This window comes from Pan troglodytes, chromosome 2 (assembly GCF_028858775.2).
Source record: "Pan troglodytes isolate AG18354 chromosome 2, NHGRI_mPanTro3-v2.0_pri, whole genome shotgun sequence".
Classification (NCBI taxonomy): Eukaryota; Metazoa; Chordata; class Mammalia; order Primates; family Hominidae; genus Pan; species Pan troglodytes.
Window position 1 is genome coordinate 4904574 of NC_086015.1, and position 12652 is coordinate 4917225.

The 12652-nt window shown below is 37.3% G+C and overlaps 1 long non-coding RNA gene across 15 annotated transcripts in view; it reads left to right on the forward strand.

Moving 5' to 3' along the window:
• The window catches only part of LOC104005445 (uncharacterized), a 346407-nt gene that overhangs the window by 313335 nt on the left and 20420 nt on the right, over positions 1 to 12652 (forward strand). For all 15 annotated transcript variants that reach the window (XR_010155471.1, XR_010155473.1, XR_010155469.1 and 12 more), the window contains one exon: positions 277 to 337. This is a non-coding gene — a long non-coding RNA (uncharacterized LOC104005445). The remainder of the gene's footprint in view (positions 1 to 276; positions 338 to 12652) is intronic.

Here is a 12652-nt window from a genome sequence, read left to right on the forward strand (position 1 = left end):
ATGTAGTCATAGAAAGACAATGTGCAGATGATTATATGGAAAGAAGAATGTGAACCCTTCAGATCTCTTTAAAATTTTATAATAGCTTTGTATTTTCAAATAAATTGCAAAGAGTTTCTATACTTGTATCTAGTTTCCCCTGTTAACATTGTACATTAGTGTTGTGTAGTGTTTTAATTAATGAAACAATAGTGATACCATTGATTATGATTTCCTGAAGTCTGTAGTTCATTTAGAGTCCTTTAGTTTTTAAGAAGTGTCCTTTCTCTGTTCCAGGATCTCATCCAGGATACCACGTTACATTTAGCAGTCATGTCTCTTTAGTCGTCTCTTTACTGTGAGTATTTCTCACACTTCTCTTGTTTTTGATGATTTTGACAGTTTGGATGAGAATTGGTTAGGTATTTTGTAATCTACACATCAACTGAGGCTTGATTGATGTTTTTCTTTAAAATATTTTTCCCATTTGTATACATGTGTGGCATACAAGTGCAATTTTGTTACATGCATATATTGCACACTGGTTAACTCAGGGCTTTAGGGTATCCATCACTTAAATGATGTACATTGTACATTGAAGTAATTTCTCATTCACCCCCCCGCCCCCCTCACCCTTGTGGGTCTCCATTGTCTATTATCCACTCTACATCCATGTTTACACGTTTTATAACACCCACTTATGAGCAAGAACATGCAATATTTGACTTTTTGTGCCTGGTGATGTTTTCCTTTTGATTAAACTGGGATACACATTTATGGGAGGAAGACCAGACAGATAAAGTGGCATTCTTATCACATCATCTCAAGGGCATACGCCATTGACATGACTTATTGCTGTTGATGTTGACCATGGACACTGGGCTGAAGTAGTGTTTTTCAGGTGTGCCACTGTGAAATTATATTCCCCTGTTTACAATACTGTATACTTTAGACATAGGTTATTATGTACAACCCACACTTAAAAAGTGGGGAGTTATCTTCCACCTCCTTGAGGGAGTGAAGTAGTATCTACATAAATTATTTCATATTCTTATACAAAGAATATTTGTTTATTTCATTTATTTATATACTTGTCTTGATACAATGTAAATAAATCACTATTTATTCATATTATTATAAACATATGAATATCTATAGTATAGTTTGGGTTACAATCCAATACTTATTTTGTTACTCACATTGTTCCTGCTTTGACCACTGGGAGATCTTTCAGTTGGTTCTTGTAATACACCATTTTTAAAAGCAAAATGGAGCTAAGTGTGGTGGCGCATGCCTGTAGTCCTAGATACTAGGGAGGCTAAGGTGAGAGGATCGCCTGAGCCCAGAAATTTGAGACTGCATTGAGAGCTATGATCACATCACTGCACTCCAATCTGGGTGATACAGCAAGACCCTGCCCCACCTAAAATGAAAACAAAAAACAATAACAATGCTACATGGGAAGTGAGCGTGACAATGTGATATTTCATAATTATATCCAAAGATTAGTAAGCATGATTCATGGAGAAGTGGCTAAATCTAAGCATTGTTTTCCCATGAGATTGCTGTTAGAAAAGCAATAGAAAAAAAAAAAAAACAAAGAATTGAGTGAGTCAAGAGATAGGAAGTCTTTCACTTACCTTAGAGTCACGTTAGGTATGTAGAGAAGCAGTTCAGATTAACAAAGTTCAAAAGATCCCACCGTCAGATCTGTATAACAAGCTTTGCACACTAAAGAGCTAGAGTATCTGTGACTCTTTGATGTAAGAAGGTATTAACCCAGTGGAAAATAAAAAGAAAATTAAAAATGCCTAGGTAGACTCATTTATGGTTTTATAGTATCCCCTACTGGGGTACGGATGGGAAGGGAGAAACTGTTTTTAAATAAAATGATCAGAAACTTAGACTGTGACATTAATTTGTTGGTTCAGTGTTTTAATTTGGAGGTAAATTATACTAAACAGTATTATGACATTTTCTGTAGAAAGTCTTCTACGTGTATTGAGTCACTGCCTGTTAAATTAGTTTAATCAGCAAGTCATTTTTGCTGAATCTCTTAGTCTCCACTAATATTGTCCTGAAGGTGTAAATGGCATGCAGGTTGCCTAAATAAAGCTACAACATTCTGTAATGCATTTTGTGAATGAACTACTTTTGCAGATTTGGTACAGGTGTTCACCCCTGTAAACTCACAATTATTTTAGAAGTGATGTACAGGTTGTCAATTGTCCCCATCTGCCTCATTCCCCACATGCATTGTCACCTTTGTGTCAATCCAGATCTCATTAGCTCTTTGCAGACAAAGATAGAATGGTAGATAATATATAAGTAAATGTGGCTGTGTTTTAGCTCTTCAAGAGAATGCCAAGAGACTCTCTTAATGTTTACTATTTCATGTGTGTGCAGCTTCTTAATTCTTACTATTTCATGTGTGTGCAGCCTCTACAACTACAGTGCATCTCTATTGTTTGCACAGTGACAATAATGGTAAGAATAATAACTTAGTACATACCATACTGCAGAAACTGTGTAAATTACATCCAATGTGCCCATTTAATCATCACTTTAAAATAGTAACTCCTACTCCGTAGCAATGTGCAGTTTATAGATATCTTTCACATTTGAAGATATGAATCTCAGTGTCCATATATTGGTATGCAAAAAAAATCAGTTATATACATGTTTAGACCACTTATATTTTAATCCCACCAAGCATATGGAAAGCTTAACCTTAGGGGTGTGTGTGTGTGTGTGTGTGTGTGTGTGTGTGTGCAGGGGTTCCCTAAACTTAAAACCTGTTGTGGATGCACATGAAATTATAGACAGTGCCAAGAAGGGGCACAGGCCCTGCTCAGGGACTCATCTGACTTCACGAGTTAATAGATATAATATGAAGGGTCACAGTTCTCTATTTGGGTGTTTTTACAGCCTCTGTTTCTCTGTCTCTGCATAGCACGTAGCCTTTTTTTCAAGTCTCGATGCCTCTTTCACAGCTCAGCCCTGGGCCTGCTATCCTGTTTTCACTGCTTCCCTTCTTTTTTCTACATGACTTTTCATTTTACTTTAAGTTCTGGGATACATGTGCAGAACGTGCAGGTTTGTTACATAGGTATACATGTGCAATGGTGATTTCCTGCATCCATCAACCCATCATCTGTATTTTAAGGCCCGCATGCCTTAGGTATTTGTCCTAATGCTCTCTCTGCCCTTGTCCCCCAACCCTCCAGCGGGCCCCAGTGTATGATGTTCCCCTCCCTATATCCATGTGCTCTCATTGTTCAACCACCACTTATGAGTGAGAACATGCGGCGTTTGGTTTTCTATTCTTGTGTTAGTTTGCTGAGAATGATGGCTTCCAGCTTCATCCATGTCCCTGAAAAGGATATGAACTCATTCTTTTTATGGCTGCATAGTATTCCACCAACATGCCTATTTCTGAGTCAAGCACGTTGTTTATGCCCAGTGCATTTTCTTTATACACAGAGGCTGAGAAAGAACCAGGAAGCCTCTGACTGTTTCAAGTGTGTTCTCTGCTATATCTATCTACTGATTCAATAAGCACAAGCTCATTGAATGGAAAAGGGCAATATGCAAAGAGAGCAAAATGAGACATATATCTCAAAGGAAAGTTCCACTGTAAATGTCTTTATTTGATGTACACAGAGGGATTTGAATTAGGTCTAGGTTTTATGCCCACTTTACAGAAAAATTGAAACTTGATCAAACCTATAGAACCAGTAAATGTCAGGACCAGACCTGGAGACACACTCCCCTCGGTGCATATTTTATATCTTCTTCATTTTATCACCCCAAATCATTAACTCCTGAAGTAAATTCATTTAGTATTTAACAAATGTTTACAAAAGTTGACTATAGTAAAAGTATTATGTTAGCTGCTATGAAGTAGAAATATAATCACACGATTATCTTAATGAAGCATCTCTACTTTATAGAAGGGAAATTGAGATTCTGAATCATTAAGGTTTTAAATGTCGTCACAGGGATTGTTAGTGATAGAATACAGAGTTGAGTCTAGGGCTTATTAAGCTGTATCTGTCACTCTATTCGTGTATTAGTCTGTTCTCATGCTGCTAATAAAGACCTACCCAAGAATGAGTAATTTATAAAGGAAAGAGGTTTAATGGACTCATGGTTCCACATGGCTGGGGAGGCCTCATAATCATGGCAGAAGGAAAGGGAGAAGCAAAGTCACATCTTACATGGCAGCAGGCAAGAGAGCACATGCAGGGGAACTACCTTTTATAAAACCATCAGAGCTTGTGAGGCTTATCCACTATCACAAGAAAAGCACAGGAAAAACCCACCCCCATGATTCAATTACCTCTCACTGGGTCCCTCCCACGACATGAAGGAATTATGGGAGCTACAATTCAAGATGAGATTTGGGTGAGGACACAGCCAAACCATATCAATTGGCCTATTTCAGTTTGAGAACATACATCTGAATTTCAAGGAAATTTGACTACAATTGAAGAAATTGAGTATCATTACTGATTTCTAATGGATGTTGCTGTATGTAATATTTTCTATATGAGAGACAAGATGTAAGGATGAAGATGAGGGACAAGTTCTTCATCTAGAAAGATCAAGGGTGCTGTCAAGGAAGAGTTGAATTTGATTCAGAACTGAAGAATATTTGGGCTTTCAACTAGTTCAGAGAAATTCTATAGTCACTAGAAGATCCTTGCATTTGAGAGGGCAAATTTGAATATGTTCCACAAGTAAAATCAGAAATTGGGCTTTTTATTTTACTAACCAGATTAATGCACTATTCCAGAAATGCAAATAGGTTGTACTTTTATTTTAACATGGGGCTACTTTTGCCTACTATTTTGCTGGGTTTTGTTGTTTTATTGCAAAACCACAATTACTATTACACAATGGAAGCTCCATCAGTGAAGATACTTTATCTGCTTTCTTCACTGTCATATTACGGGGTAAAAAACTGCTTTGCGTATGAGAACAAGTAATAATGAAACTGGTTACTTTTGGCAGAGTCTGCGTTATACATAGGCTCTTTTGTGAAGATCTAAATATGGTTATGTAATCAGTTGTTCAGACAAGAGAAACGTAGATTAATTGAATTAGATAATCCCAGTGGTCTCTCAAAGATCAAACAATAAAACAAACTATTCTCATACCCCATTTGAAGTACTTTTGTATAACAACAGCGTTTTAACATGTTTCTTTGGATTAAGATTATCAGCGACTTTGGAAGTCAATTAAGTGTGAAAGCGAAACATGGTATTTGACGACAGTACCAGCCCTGTATTGCTGCAAATACATTCTATAATAGCACTGGACGCATCATTCAGATTTTATGACAAGATGCAATAACCAGCTAACTGTGATGATAAAATAGACTTTTTTCAAATAAAATTTCTAGCAACCTTTATTATGCATGTTTTCTTTGTTGTCTTGTAACATTAACCATGGACATCACATGCCAAGCATGATGAAGAGAATTTCTTTAGAATCGAGTTTTATAACAAAGAATGTATTCCAAAGTAAGGATTTATGTTGGTGGATAATTATGAGCCAGACCGACTACTATGAATAACTTACATCAGGGCTAGGGTTGGAGAAAATGAGGAGAGAGTAGTACAATTAAATGATCAACCATAACTAGTCTATTTGTTTATACAATAATAAAAAATAGTAGTTTCTATTGGACTGAAATATTTCAGGTAAAATTGATGTTATATCAAATTAATTAAATAATAAATGTACTTGCCTTAAATCAATGCATGCTTAGGATTAATACTGATTAAAAATCTAAGGATGCAAAAAGATTTATAACAAAATGACAGTAACAGTGGTCTTTCCTCAATCTCTTTTTCTCCCAAAAGCAAAATCTGTTTATAATTTTAATTTTTATGAGAGCTACTTATATAAAAATGTAGACAAGAAGAAATTATTTTTTCTACTTGTGCATCCGAAAGTATCTTTTCTTTTCCTTCCTTCCTTCCTTCCTTCTTCTTTCCCTCCCTCCCTCATTCCTTTCTTCCTTCCCACCTTTCTTCTTTCCTTCCTTCCTTCCTTCCTCCCTTCCTTCCTTCCTTCTTTCCTTCCTTCCTTCTTTCCTTCTTTCCTTCCTTCCTTCCTTCTTTCCTTCCTTCTTTCCTTCCTTCCTTCCTTCCTTCTTTCCTTCCTTCCTTCCTTCTTTCCTTCTTTCCTTCCTTCCTTCCTTCCTTCCTTCTTCTTTCCCTCCCTCCCTCATTCCTTTCTTCCTTCCCACCTTTCTTCCTTCCTTCTTTCCTTCTTTTCTCTTTCACTTCCTTCTTCTCTTATCACTCCTCCCAAATTTAAAATCATCTGTCCATTGTCTTTGTCATCCAGTATAGATAATAAGGAATCTGATGGTCTTCTCATTAATAGTGAACTTGCTGTTTTTCTCTCAAAAATGAGAAAGCTTTTGGGAGCTTCTTTTTATCTTAAGTGTTCTGAAATTTCAAGACAGTATGCCTGGGTTCTTTTTAAATTCCTTTTGCTGGATACTCAGGTTTCAAATCAGAAGGTTTATGTCCTTCATTTCTGCAAAATTATCTTCAATTATTTCTTGTACTATCTATTCTTCATCTGTGTTCTTACTGAGATACCGAATCATCTGAATTTGTTCCTTTTTTGTATTTTTTTCTTTCTTCATATTTTATAAGAATTATTCAGCTTTATTTTAAAGTCCTATTTTTAGTCTCTAAGTGACTATTCTTGTATTTAACTTTTTATAGCATGGTCTACATTTTAATGGTTGTCATATATTTTTGAATGTTTATTTACAGAGCATCACTTTTAAAATTGTTTTCTTTCCATAAATTGGGTCTGTTTGTTTTGGAACAAGCTTTTCCATGTATTTTTCTTGTTCACTCTCTTTAGTGATCTCCAGCTGTCAATTCATGTTGTAGAAGGACAGTGATGTTGGTCACAGATTCCCCAAATGCTAAGGTTAGGTGAGAACCAGCATACTCATCAAAGATCTTCATTTTCCCCAAAGACAAAATGCAGTGCTTTTAGAAAAAAATTAATTACTTTTGGGATGTTATTTCCCTCATGATAAACATGGTTGCCATTTACACTCTCTACTGCTTTGAGAGAGAAGTTTCCGTCAAGCTGTGAAATTGGTCCGCACACAGCACTTCAATTAATTTCAGTTTTTGACCCTCGTTGTCTTCTCAAAACGATCAGCACCTTCTCAATCTGAAGTCACAGGATGGCAGAGGTTCTGCTTAGCAGACTCTCCCACTTTGAATTGGAGTGTTTTGTTTTACCTCTTTCATCTATTTTCCAATTTTTAGAAATTTGTTGACTTTTTTTGTAAACTTTTTTTTGCATTTGCACTTCTACATTTATTTATATTATTACTTTTACTTCTGTGGGATCTCAGTAATGAAGCAAACATATATGCCTAGGTTACCATATTGAATTCAACATAGAGAGTATGATTTTTTAAGTAAATCCTGAAAGAAAACTTTCTATAAATCTACAAATCCTCTTAAAATTTTCTTTTTATATTTATTTGCAAATTTTTAATTTCTCGTATTTCATAAACTGAGAATTTTAGATACTTTTACATTTGTAGCATCAAAAATAATTTTTTAAAATGATGATGTACTTAGAGTCAATCTATTGGGATTGAGTGTATTTTTAAAATTAGAATTGTTAAAATAGTATTTGACATTTGCTTTGCTTCTGGTACTGGTAGGCTAGTTTGCTGCAGACCAACTTTCACACCAAAAATCTCTAGAAAAAAAGACACAAACTTCTTATCTCAAAATATCCATGTTTCAGCAGAGGTTAGCTGAGTTTTGCTGAATTCAGGGTGTCATTGGGACTGCGATCTCATCTGAAGCTTGAGGTCCTCTCCTACACACGTTCAGGTTATCGTTCCTTGTGGCTACAGGACTGAGAAAGTTGTTTCCTTTCTGGCTCTTGGCTGGAGGACATGTCGAGCTTTGAAATTATGCTCACAATCCCATGCCGTGTGTCCTCCTTCACAGGACTTCTCACAACATAGAAGACTGCTTTGTCTTCAAGACGAGCAGAAGAGCATCTTTCTCACATTAAATCTGACTTATCTTGTCCCTAACCTCTTGACAGCATTTAATAAAAGCTAAATTCGTTAGATCAGACTCACACTGACCTAAACATAAGATTAATAAGGATCAGCTTTCTATTGGTTAAAGTCAAGTGAGTAAGATGCTAATTACATCTGTAAACCGCTTTGCTATATAAAATAACAATCTTGGCAGTAATATCCCCTCATATTCACAGTTTCCTCTTACACTCAAGGGGAGATGATTATGCAGGGTTTATGCACATGGAACCAGACATCTTGGGAGTCATCTTAGAATTCTGCCTACCATGAAGTCTACATAACCAAAACCAGGAGAAAGAAAAAGAAAAAAACATATAGTTCATGGGAAATCCAGATATTGGGGTTATCTTAAGTATTTCTAAATAAATATTTAATATGTTAAGTATTTTAAATGTTTTAAATATTCAAAAAATTAGATGGCCATGGAAATGTTCATTAGAGAACAGAAATTAGGATTGCTAGACTTACCAAATAAACATATAGAGTTTCAAGTTAATTTTAAATATCAAGTAAATAGCAAATACTTTATACAATATATCTCATGAAATATTTGGGATATATTTATACTAAAAGTTTATTGTCACTGAAATTCAGGTTCAACTGGATGCCCTTTATTTGACAACACTAACTGTAAACTATCAAAATAAATAAAATTTTTGAACCTTAAAATATAACAAATACAATTAAAGACTCAAGAGGTTCAAAGCACAACAGACTAGATATGACTAGATATAATTGACAAGAGGATTAGTAAAGTGCTAAGTAGGTCAGAGACGACATATACTGAAAAACAGAGAGAAAAAAATGGAAGATTCAGAAAAGCATAAGAAACATATACGACATAGTGAATAAATGTCAAAAATATTTATTGTGGTTCAGAACAGAAAAAGAATGGAGAAAATGTATTATTTAAAGAAATAATGGCTAGGGATATTCTAAAACTGACAAAAGACAACAAGTAATAGATTCATACAACACTGCATTTATTAAGAAGGATAAATTCAAATAAGCCATACCTACCACATCAGGGAAAATAGTAAAATGAAAAAAAAAATCCTAAATAAGCTAGATAAGAAAGTGTCATACTACCTTTAAAGTTGCAACAATATTATAACACATTTAATTGATTTACTATATGAAACATTGGAAACTAGAAGTCAAAAACTGTGATCCTTGAATTTTTCTTAGGGGGCAGGTACCATATTGTCAAACTAGAATTTTATTCCTGGCAAAAACATTCTTTAAAATGAAAAGACAAATAATGGAGAATGAACTTGAAATTGAAGGGTTTAGAATTACAAAGATTTTTTCCCCCTATTTCCAGGTGAGCTCAACAGCCAATTAAGTTTTATTATAAAAAATAAAGCAGCTTATATCTACTTGAAAAAGTGAAGGCAAAATTAAAATGTTCTCATTGAAACTAAAAGTCACAGGATTTATCACTAGCAGAACTACACTAAAGAGCTCTTCAGCCATCATGAGAATGTTTTGAAATATAAGCAGAAAGGAATGAAAACCAGTGAAAAGGATATTATGTGGGAACATCTAAAAGAATACTTCCCATACAAAGCAACATTATTAATTACATAGTTTCATGCACGTCCGTGTGAAGAGACCACGAAGCAGGCTTTGTGTGAGCAATAAAGCTGTTTATTTCACCTGGGTGCAGATGGGCTGAGTCCGAAAAGAGAGTCAGCGAAGAGAGATAGGGGTGGGGCCATTTTATAAGATTTGGGTAGGTAAAGGAAAATTACAGTCAAAGAGGGGTTGTTCTCTGGCAGGCAGGAGTGGGGGTCACAAGGTGCTCAGTAGGGGAGCTTTTGAGCCAGTATGAGCCAGGAGAAGGAGTTTCACAAGACAATGTCATCAGTTAAGGCAGGAACAGGCCATTTTCACTTCTTTTGTGGTGGAATGTCATCAGTTAAGGCAGGAACCAGCCATCTGGATGTGTACATGCAGGTCACAGGGGATATGATGGCTTAGCTTGGGCTCAGAGGCCTGACATTCCTGTCTTCTTATATTAGTAAGAAAAATAAAATGAAATAGTGGTAAAGTGTTGGGACAGCGAAAATTTTGGGGGATGGTATGGAGAGATAATGGGCGATGTTTCTCAGGGCTGCTTCGAGCGGGATTAGGGGCGGTGTGGGAACCTAGAGTGGGAGAGATTAAGCTGAAGGAAGATTTTGTGGAAAGGGGTGATGTTGTGGGGATGTTAGAAGAAACATTTGTCGTGTAGAATTATTGGTGATGGCCTGGATACGGTTTTGTATGAATTGAAAAACTAAACGGAATAAGAGGAGGAGAAAAACAGGTATTAAAGGTCTAAGAATTGGGAGGACTCAGGACATCTGATTAGAGAGTGCCTAAGGAGATTCAGCATAGTCCTGCCAGCAAAGATTATTTATTTACTTCAAGAGTTAAGAGCGGCGGTTTGGGGATAGCACCAGGAGATATCAGCTGTGATGGCTTGGAGAAACAGTGTAAACCAGCAGTGTAAACAAGAGCAGGGCATGTCTGAGTAGTTGAGAATGGTGAATAGGAGTATGACTAGACAGAAGATAGTAGGGATGACTAGTTTTTTGGGGCACAGTCTAAGTTGGTCTGGTGTCTGGAATGAGACTGGGGCCTAATAAAAAGGAGCGTCTATACAGGAGCTCAAATGGGCTGTACTTTGTAGCATTCTGAGGACAGGTCTGACTTCTGAGAAGGGAAAGTGGTAAAAGTATTGTCTAGTCCTTTTTAAGTTGGTGGCTGAGCTTGGTGAGGTGTGTTTTAAAAAGATCTTTAGTCTGTTTTACTTTTCCTGAAGACGGAGGACTGTAAGGGATATAAAGGTTTCACTGAATACTAAGAGCCTGAAAAACTTCTTGGCTGATTTGACTAATAAAGGCTGGTCTGTTATCAGACTGTATAGAGGTGGGAAGGCTAAACTGAAGAATTATGTCTGACAGAAGGGAAGAAATAACTGTGATGGCCTTCTCAGACCCTGTAGGAAAGCCTGTACCTATCCAGCGAAAGTGTCTACCTAGACTAAGAGATATTTTAGTTATCTGACTCGGGGCATGTTGAGTAAAGCTAATTTGCCACTCCTGGGTGGGGGCAAATCCTTGAGCTTGATGTGTAGGGAACGGAGGGGGCCTGAATAATCCCTGAGGAGTAGTAGAATAGCAGATGGAACACTGAGAAGTTATTTCTTTGAGGATAGATTTCCATGATGGAAAGCAAATGAGAGGTTCTAAGAGGCGGGCTAGTGGCTTGCACTATAGCATAGCCTGCCTTTGCTGATGTGTGGCGATTAGGCCTGGTGGAACTGCCATCAATAAATCAAGCGTGATCAGGGTGAGGAACAGGAAAGAAGAAAATATGGGGAAATGGGATGAATGTCAGGTGGATCAGAGAGATACAGTCATGGGGGTCAGGTGTGGTATCAGGAATAATGTGGGAGGCTGGATTGAAGTCCGGGCCAGGAACAATGGTAATTGTGGGACTTAACAAAGAGTGAGTACAGCTGAAGGAGCCGGGGAGCAGAAAGTATATGCGTCAGGTATGAGGAAGAAAATAGATTTGGGAAGTTATGAGAAATGTAGAGAGTGAGTTGAGCATAGTTTGTGATTTTTAGGGCCTCTAAAAGTATTAGGGCAGCAGCAGCCGCTGCACGGAGACATGAGGGCTAGGCTAAAACAGTGAGGTCAAGTTGTTTGGACAGAAAAGCTACAGGGTGAGATCCTGGCTCTTGTGTAAGAATTCTGACTGCACTAACCATGCCTAGGAAGGAAAGGAGTTGTTTTGTAAGGGATTGAGGTTTGGGAGATTAATCAGACATGATCAGCAGGGAGAGCACGTGTGTTTTTATGAGAATTATGCTGAGATAGGTAACAGATAAGGAAGAAATTTGGGCTTGACTGAAGTAATAGGGGCTGTCTGTGAAGCTTTGCGGCAGTACAGCCCAGGTAATTTGCTGAGCCTGATGCGTGTCAGGGTCGGTCCAAGTGAAAGCGAAGAGAGGCTGGGATGACAGGTGCAAAGGAATAGTAAAGAAAGCATGTTTGAGATCCAGAACAGAATAATGGGTTGTGGAGGGAAGTATTGAGGATAGGAGAGTATATGGGTTTGGCACCATGGGGTGGATAGGCAAAACAATTTGGTTGATAAGGCATAGATCCTGAACTAACTTGTAAGGCTTGTCTGGTTTCAGGACAGGTAAAATGGGGGAATTATAAGGAGAGTTTATAGGCTTTAAAAGGCCATGCTGTAGCAGGCCAGTGATAGCAGGCTTTAATCCTTTCAAAGCATGCTGTGGGATGGGATATTGGCGTTGAGTGGGGTAAGGGTGATTAGGTTTTAAGGGGATGGTAAGGGGTGCATGATCGGTCGCCAAGGAAGGAGTAGAGGTATCTTATACTTGTGGGTTAAGGTGGGGGGATACAAGAGGAGGATGCAAAGGAGGCTTTGGATTGGGAAGAAGGGCGGCAATGAGATGCAGCTGTAGTCCAGGAATAGTCAGGGAAGCAGATAATTTAGTTAAAGTGTCTCGGCCTAATAAGGGAACTGGGCAGGTGG